The sequence below is a fragment of the Austrofundulus limnaeus genome, unplaced genomic scaffold (assembly GCF_001266775.1).
Source record: "Austrofundulus limnaeus strain Quisiro unplaced genomic scaffold, Austrofundulus_limnaeus-1.0 Scaffold356, whole genome shotgun sequence".
NCBI lineage: Eukaryota > Metazoa > Chordata > Actinopteri > Cyprinodontiformes > Rivulidae > Austrofundulus > Austrofundulus limnaeus.
The window spans coordinates 124,401-132,192 of record NW_013952758.1 but is presented as its reverse complement, the minus strand read 5'-3'; the positions used below and the strand labels follow the sequence as shown (position 1 = coordinate 132,192).

The following is a 7,792-nucleotide window of genomic DNA, read 5'->3' as shown; positions in this document are numbered from 1 at the left end:
ATAAATAAATAAATAAATAATTTATTTAAAAGTTAAATACAAAGTAAAATATTTAAAAAGTGTTTAATTTCCCTTTGGATTAAAATATTTCTGTGAAGTATGAAAGTAAATGTGATTAATATGAATTATGTTTAATATTTGATCATATTTATATTTTTCAGGTCAGTCCTGATCATATATACAGTAAGATGAAACCACTGTACATCTCAGATATGTGTGTAAATAAATGTTAGTTTTGTAATGTGAATGTTTTGCTCCTGTTTTGTCTGAATGATGTTTGAACGGTCTGTGATAATTGCAGCCGCCAGGGGGCGCGCGCGGCCTTGCTTTCTAATTAGCAGAGATTGGCAGCTGCCTAATCAGCCCAGCTGCCGTGCAGGTGGCTGCTGGTTCGGTTCTGCTCTGCCTTACTCTGAGAGGAAGCTCGGTCTCAGGGGGAATAATGTGATGACTGACCGGACTGTGGACATCCTGAAAGGTCGGCGGAGCTGAAGACGGTTTGTTTTCACCTGAAACGGCGGCAGAGACAGCAGGTAGGAGCGGCTTTATTTCCAACAGGGCGCGCGGGGGTTTTAAGATGAAATGTTTGCGCTTTGATTCGGTTTGTGGGTTTTTATTTAAAGGGACAGACAGGCGGGGAGTTGAGTCAGTTCATGAACTCCGTGACCCACACTCTCAGGGAACTAGTTTCTGTCCAGCCGGAGGATGGCGCCGCGGATGTGAACCGGACCGGTTGTGGCGCAGTGCGGCCTGTCAGGCAGCAGGGGGCGCCAGAGAGACACAATAAGATCTGTTATGATTCACTACCACAAGAAACAGGTTCATTAAAGGCATTTTTGAGTCTGTTAGTAAAATATCTCATGAACGTATTGACGGATTTTAATGAATCTCACAGAAATTAATCTCTGAATACCAATCTATAACTGATTAAGTTTTGGAATCAACTCTACTTAAAACGGTCGCCAGAGGGGATAAAACTTAAAAACACAACAATGGCTATAACTCAGTTATTCTTAAAGACATTAACCTAAAACCTGGTGTGGTAGTAGCTGAGCCTGGTCTCCATCACTTTTTTCTGAACGCTTAACAGAAACAATCTTAGAATAACATTTTACAACTATTTGTAGTCAACTCATTGTGTCTGTTAGCAAAATATCTCATTAAACTCTGGACATAATTGAATGAAACTTCATGAATATTCATCTACAACTGATTACATTTTGGAGACAACTCAAACATGGCCACCACAGTCTACTCAAATGACTATAGTTACCTGTAAGTCATTTCTGTAGCTATAATTAGATGTATTCGTAGCTGAGTGTCATTCAGAACTATTACTCCAAGTTCTCCTCATTTTGTCAGATTTTATGCTTAATACTTCAGTATAAACTCGCTTTGTCTGTTAGAAAAATAATTCATTTACTGCTGTAGATGTTTTAATGACACTTTCAGAAAGTTTTCATTAGAGGAGCTTCTACGCTAAAAGATGGTTTTGGTGTAAATCTGTGGTGAATTCCAACCGTAGCTGTTTTTGACACTCAGTGATGACGTCACTGCCCAGGTTCTGCTGGGACAGGTTGGGACCAGTGACAGCCAGCTCAGAACCTGTCCCCTCTTCTTCCTCAGACTGTGTGGAATGTGGGCAGAATGTGGTTTTAACACGTCTCTGTTGGGGGAAAATGCACCGATGTCCCTGACAAGGATGTTTGCATTTCTCTGTAAATTGTTTAAAGTCCAAAACCAAAAAAAAACTTGATTCCACCCAGACTTTCTGCAGGACTGAGTTGGGATCTGATGAGGTGGAACACAGTGTGGTCCGGTAGAAGGCAGCGGTCACACAACCATGTGTGGTTTTGTAGAAGCAGATGAGTCATGGTGCCTGAATGTGGCTGTTTGTCACAAGTTTCCTCAGATTCCCACAGGGGAGGGGATCATCTCCAGCCTGGATCAAAGAGTCCTTCATGGTTTCAGTTTGCTTCTCATCTCAAACACAATGTAAACACTCTGAGGCCGAGCCGCTCTCTGCTGAGCTCACTGAATGTGAGGCTCAGACAGGATTGTTTGATTTTCTGCTGCGCAGAGAGAAACCACACGGCTGTACGTTAAACAATAATTACTGTGCGTTAGGGCTGAACAGCTCCTCAAAGGAAGGAGAGAAAACTGAAGCTCCAGCAAAACCACGTCCGGGTATTTGAACACGGCTTTCAGGTTCACTTCAGGTGGAAACATTTAAATTTCATCTAAATGAGCTGAAACGTCCACGTGGTGCGAGTCAGAGGGAAGGTTTGTTTTTGTACGAGCTGCAGTTCCTCAGGTTTTCAAACTGAAACAAAACTGAAGCTTTTCCTCTGAAAAATTCCCCAAGTTCTTCATCAGGGCTTTGTTTTTTTCCTGTTGCTGAGGTCCAGGCCTGTTCCTCAGGATCTAGATTACATGTTTGTGTTTCTGCCCACACATGTGGGCGAGTGGAGCTGCAGAACATCAGGGAGAGGACCGACTGTCTGCAGACCTCGTCTGAGATTTAGAGCCAAGTTTGTCCCAATCAGGTGAAGAAAGACTTTAAAATAAAAGCTGGGAAAAATGAACTAAAAAGAATTAAAGGCAGTGATTCACATCACCTGTCGCCTGTCGTGTCAGAGTTTGTGTAAAACTCTGAGGAGGAATGTCTCCTTCAGATTCAGGGGGAGTTCAGGTATCTGATGATGAAAGAGGCAGGTAGGGATGCACTGATGTGAAAACTTCAGCTACTATCGATATCCAATATAATTATTGCTGATATGGTTGAAAACCGATATTTACAGGTATTACACAAACACACAAAATCTATTATACTTATACGCACAAACACACTTGGGTCTTTTTTAATACTGTAAATAAACAACCAGACCTCTTATTCCTGGCTGCGCAGCAGCATTATCACCATCATGATCAAACAGAAACAGCTGAACCAACCATCTCCCCTCCTTAAACACAAAGTTTAAAAATCACCCCTAATTTACACTACATGCGTTCTGGCTCCGGTCCGGTCCGACCTCCGCAGCAAACACACACCCATTATAATCAATGAGAGTGTTTACACTGGCTGCACACGGTGGTCGGTGGTGAGCGGATGGTGATCCGGCAAAATTAGAACAGATCCTATTTTTGCCAGACGCCGGAGTCAATTTTTAAAGATTACATCGCACAAACAGGAAAAGAAACGAGCACAACATCCGTATTTTCAAAATAAGACACTTTTAGGCTGGATAATTTGTCGGAATAATGTTGAAATTGCAGCTATATCAATAAATATATGGATATATTTCTACACAAATGCTGTCAGAATGTTTTGTTCTGTTTGGGAAGCAGATGGAAACATGTAGCATGAAGCATATGTGTACACACATGATACACGTGGATTTTATTTTGAAATCAGAAGTTTCAGAAAGCCGACAGTGAGACAGTTTCAACATAGATACCAAAAGCCTTTATATCGTTGTTTTCAGCTGTTTGGAGTTCATCTTTCACAGAATTAATTATTTTTTGCTGTGACTTCCACATTTATCACTGAATTTATTGCGCAATCTCCTTCCCGCACGTCTGGACCGCAGTGGAGCGGAGGCTGTATAAATTGAGACACAAACGACCAGCTCCGACCTGCACGCCGCAGCGCAGCAGAGACACATGTAGTGTAAATCCGGGGTGATAAATCAGAATCAGACGTTAATATCGGCCCAGTTTTACATATTGGAACAATACAGATATTAATGCTGATATATCGTGCATCAAGCAGGAGATGGTCTACTGATCAGGGGTCTCATTTATAAAGGATTGCGTGGAAACCATACCAAAAGTGAACGTACGGCCAAAAGGTGGAAATGGCATATGCCAAAAAAATTCAGATTTATAAAACAGTGCGTACGCATGTTTCTGTGCATCTTTCCTTTATAAATCACAGCCGAACGGCAGAGTTTGTGCACAAGGTCCTGCCTCAGGTTCTACCCTCTACACGCCCACACTCAACCATAAACAGTCAATGTAAAGTACCTCATGAATGTTAAGATGTATTTAAATCAGTCAGATGATCAATGCCAACAAAAGTGATTGGTTCAGACACGCTCCGTCGTGAGTCTGGAGGTTGACAGGTGCTGACTGACAGCTGCTCACCTGAACAGAATGTCTGTAATTGACGCAGATTTTCCCTCATTTTGCTTTAGAGTAATCTAACGATTTTAAGAAAAAAAAAAACTCCGCTTCAAATTTATTTTTCATAAGAGCCTGCAGGATGATAAAAACAATAAAATTAAATAAGTCAGATAAAATTAGAAATAAGTCCACCACTCTTCTCCTCGTCCTCTCCCCCTCCTGCCTGCTCTGTTATCTGCGACAGACACCCCCCGCCTGCGCGTGTATCCAAAGCCTGACTTTTGCTGTCCTGCTGTTCTTGTCAGGGAGGGGTCTGTGGGTCAGGGTTGTCTGAGGAGGAAGCAGATGAATGGAGTTGCGCACGGGAACTTTTATTTAAGATTTAAGTTTTTTATTTCAAAGGTCCTCATGGCTCAGCAGCAGCAGCAGCAGCAGCAGAAGCATAAATATTACTGTTAAGAAAACTGATGACAAAGTTGAATAAAAATCTAAGTCTGATTCTGAAGGTAAATTAAATCTCTGACAGTGATCATTACACAGTGTGGCTCTAATTCTTCACTTCACCATCTGTGTCACAGTTTCACGTCTCCAAAATGAGCGTACACATGGGTCAGAGCTGTGAGGCACCGCACATTTTCACGTCAAGTTTGGATTTTATAAATCACAACCTTGGCGTGAAAACTGGCGTACGCAAGTTTCTGGGCTCAAATTGTGCGTACGCCAGTTTTATAAATCCGACCCCAGGTCTGATCCTCAGTAATGAGGGTCGATCAGTAACAGAGAAGAGATAACAGCAGCTGATTTATAAAAGTGTAGAGCAGGACAAGGACAAACACCTGAACTCCTTCCTGTTTGAGGACAGGTGAGCCTCAGAGGAGTGTCTGCAGGTGGAAGGGTCCTGGATGGAGGGAGACGGTTTGTTTTTATTTTAATCTCGTGGTTTCCTCCTCACAGAGGAAGCTGATGTTTAAAAACTGATCGGTCCTCTCCAGACTTGTGTAACGTGAGAAAACGCTCTCTTGCTGTCGTTCTTCTTTTTCTGCCTCAGCGATGAAGCCACGCCCACTCTGAGGTGACTGATTCCGTTAGAGCCGCAGTTTGTTTGTAGAAACAAACGGATGAAGAAAGAGAATAACGGTAAAATGTTTGGCCTTCCTGTCGGGCATCTCTACCTGGTGGGACCTCACAGTAACACAGAGGCTGGAAAGCTTATAAAAAAGTAGGCGGGGCTTGTGGGCGGTGACTCAGAGGCTGGTTTCTGCTGGAAGGCCTGGCTGCAGCCGCCTCACGCCCAAACACAGGGATGATGTTTGCTTCGGTCTCCATGGTGAGATGTTCCACTGACACACATCTTCTCCCTCCATCAGGACCGGGTTGGACCTTTGATGTCTGTAGCTCCACCCCGAAGAAATAAATATAAGCCCCGAGTCAGTTTGTGTTCAGACGTGACCTGTGGGATCACAAGATGTGGATTATTTTATGTTTTAGATTCAGACGGATTGAATTTTCTGCTGAGGGGATGTTTGGTTTCCTGTCTGTGATGTTTGTTCACCTCTGAAGAAGGTTTGTTTCCTTTTCCTGGAGGAATTCGTAGTTTTACTTGATGAGCCTCTGCTCAGCATCCTGTGTGGCTCAGCAGGAGCTGATGGATCTGCCCCAGCAGACAGAAGAGGATTCTTATAGAACTGGTTCTGGTGATAGTTGTGGTGACCCATCACATTGCTGGTTAGTGATGTTAACACCCGCCTTAAAGAAATACTCAACCAATCAGAAACCACGGTTGGTGCCGAGGATTTCTCCTTCACACTGGAGGAAAGTGAACCCAAACCAGAACATGTTTTTATTAGATTTACCTCAACTTTTTGTAACGAGAAATATAAAAATCAGGTTAATTTGTTAGAATTGAGATTTTTATTTTTAAGATTTGAGCAGATTTTAGCCTCCTCTGTCCCCACACTGAGGTCAGTCTAGTCTGTTTTCCTGACTCCTCCCTTCAGCCTCACCCTCCCCTCTCTCCTCCTCCTCCTCCTCCTCCTCCAGCAGTATTACATGTGCTGCAGAGCCAGCGAGCAGATCAGGGCTTGAGCCAAAGTCAAACACACCCACCAGCCGAGAGCAGGAGCGTTCAGCAGTCCCTTCAGGAGCAGCAGAGAAACTTCCACAAACACAGCCTGTCCAGCTGCAGGGAGGAGGTCCTCACACACACGGTATGTTTCACTTCTTTTATTTATTTAATTTAATCCAGTTCCTGTGTGCTGTCCTGCTCTCAGCTGGTTGAACTCGTTCACATGGCTTGGAGCTGTTTTCAGTTTGGGGAGGAGCTGCCTGTTTGATAAAGGACTGGAACGTCTCAGTTTTAGGAGCTGGAATCTGTTTCATTTATTCAAAGTTAGAGAGCTGGAGGGTGTGGGCGTGTGCACGGCTCCCACCCACATGGGCGTGCACGCTCAGGTTTGCTGCTTCCACCCACTGCTGAAGAGAGGGGAGGTGTTTTTATCTGCTACCATCAAAGTTCCTGTTTATTATCCTCAATCATCTTTTATTAGTAAATCTAAGTTTAGTTTGATTCCTTCAAAACTGAATGTTTTATTTTGTTTTGATTTTATTTAACCAGGAAATTTTCTAATGTCTTCTGAAAACAGAAAAATTACCCAATGTTTTATGGTTCCCACACAAAAACCAGATGACAGGTTAAAAATAGGACTGAAATTCAATAAAAACCTCATCAGCGGAAGTGTTTAATAGAATCAGAGCTGCTCCCTGTGATCAGAGGAGAAATGTCCTCATAAGGACATCCTGCAGCATTCTTTATGAGTCAGTGCTTCATATTCAAAGATGTTGCAATCAGTGTGAGGAAAAGACAAATCCTGCAGAGCACGCTGATCTCAAGAGAGTTGAGGCAATTAACAGCTTTTTTTTCTGTTTCAACAGAAAAGAGCCGAGGAGGAGGAGATGTTTGTTTTTGTTTTGCCCTCCTTAGATGCAGCTTTATGAGTAATTATGAAGGAATTTATGAGCCCTGTGAGGTAGCAAGAGAGTGAGAAACTTGAGTGAGCAACGTTAAAAGGCTTTTATTTTGAAGGTTCTGCTTTAATTTAGAAATAAAACCTTTTTAATTTCAGAACATCACTTTTCTTAAATCAGTAATATACAAAAATAAATAAAAATACTGAAGAAACTTTGAAGAGAGCTGCAGCTGGTGTTGGTCCAAGTGGTAATCGGTGAGGTGACGGCCGCCTGTAAAACACAGGAGGTCCCAGTTCGTGTTCAAATGTTTCAGTCCAGCTTTATTCATTTAGTTTTTTACCTTTAAGGTAGTCAGATGTTTTTCCTTTGGTCATTCAGAGTTTTTCTTAAAGTTATTTTAGGGCTGTCAAATGATTCATATTTTTAATCTGATTAATCCCAAAGTAGCTGTGAATTAATCATGATTAATCTTAAATTTAATATACATTTCTATTGCATACTGATAAAATAAATTACTTGAGTTATTAACTAGTTTTTAGTGTTTTTATGTAGAAAACAAAACTGATGCTTAGTCATGATTTTTTGAATATAAAACAGGACCTAAAAATGCTCCAAACATACTTGAGTCAGTTAAATTTTGTGCAGAATAATGAGGTTAAATCAAGAATTCAAGGATTTTCATTCCAAATGAGTACTACAT

General features: G+C 42.0%; 1 protein-coding gene across 4 annotated transcripts in view; it reads left to right on the top strand.

The window, feature by feature from the left end:
- Positions 1-368: 368 nt before the first annotated feature.
- The window catches only part of LOC106528028 (lamin A), a 40,747-nt gene continuing 33,323 nt past the window's right edge, over positions 369-7,792 (top strand). The window contains exons 1-2 of one of the 4 annotated variants that reach the window (XM_014023072.1): positions 369-533; positions 6,169-6,332. The gene's annotated coding sequence lies outside the window, so the exon portion shown is untranslated. Of the gene's footprint in view, positions 534-6,165; positions 6,333-7,792 lie in introns of all 4 variants that reach the window. The other 3 variants (XM_014023071.1, XM_014023073.1, XM_014023074.1) reach the window with 3 other exon arrangements.